Source organism: Orycteropus afer, unplaced genomic scaffold (assembly GCF_000298275.1).
Source record: "Orycteropus afer afer isolate SDZICR_OR568_19922 unplaced genomic scaffold, OryAfe1.0 scaffold00108, whole genome shotgun sequence".
NCBI lineage: Eukaryota > Metazoa > Chordata > Mammalia > Tubulidentata > Orycteropodidae > Orycteropus > Orycteropus afer.
The window spans coordinates 2,541,835-2,542,848 of NW_006921695.1; positions in this window are offsets into that span (position 1 = coordinate 2,541,835).

Below are 1,014 nucleotides of genomic sequence, written 5' to 3' on the forward strand. Positions count from 1 at the left end.
TCTAACAACCATGTGATTTACTATGCTAGGAATGACAAATTGAAGAGGAAAGGTGTGGCATTCATCACCATAAAGAATGTTTTAAGATCTATTTTGAAGTACAGTGTTGTCAGTGATAGGGTAATATCCATACTCCTATAAGGAAGACCAGTTACTACTACCATTATTCAAATTAATGCACCAATGACCAAAGCCAAAGATGAGGAAATTGAAGATTTTTATCAACTTCTGCAGTCTGAAATTGACCAAACATTCAGTCAGGATGTATTGATTATCAGTGGTGATTGGAATGCAAAAGTTGGAAACAAGAATCATTGGTAGTTGGAAAATAAGGCCTTGATGATAGAAATAACGCTGGAGATTGAATGACAGAATTTTGAAAAACCAACAACTTATTCATTGCAAATATCTTTTTACAACAACACAAATGATGGTTATACACATGGACTTTGACAGATGAAGGACACAGGAATCAGACTGACTATGTCTGTGGCAAAGGCGATGGAGAAACTCAATATCTTCAGCTAAAACAAGGCCAGGAGCTGATTGCATAACAGATTGTCAACTTTTCATATGCAAGTTCAAGTTGAAGTTGAAGACAACTAAAGAAAGTCCATGAAAACCAAAATATGACCTTGATTATATCCCTCCTGAATTTAGAGATGATCTAAAGAATAGATTTGATGTATTAAACATCAATGACTGAAAACCAGAGGAATTGTGGGATGACATCAAGAACATCATCCATGAAGAAAGCAAAAGGTCGTTAAAAAGACAGGAAAGGAAGAAAAGACCAAAACGGATGTCAGAAGAGACTCTGAAACTTGCCCTTGAATGGTGAATAGCTAAAGAAATTACTAGATAAAAGAGCTGAACAGATGATTTCAAAGAGCAGCTCAAGAAGTCAAAGTCAAAGAGTTTACTCAAGATGGCGGACTAGGCAGAAGGACTGCACAGACCCTCTTCAACAAAGAAAAGGGAAAACAATTAACACAGACACAGAAGATAATCTTG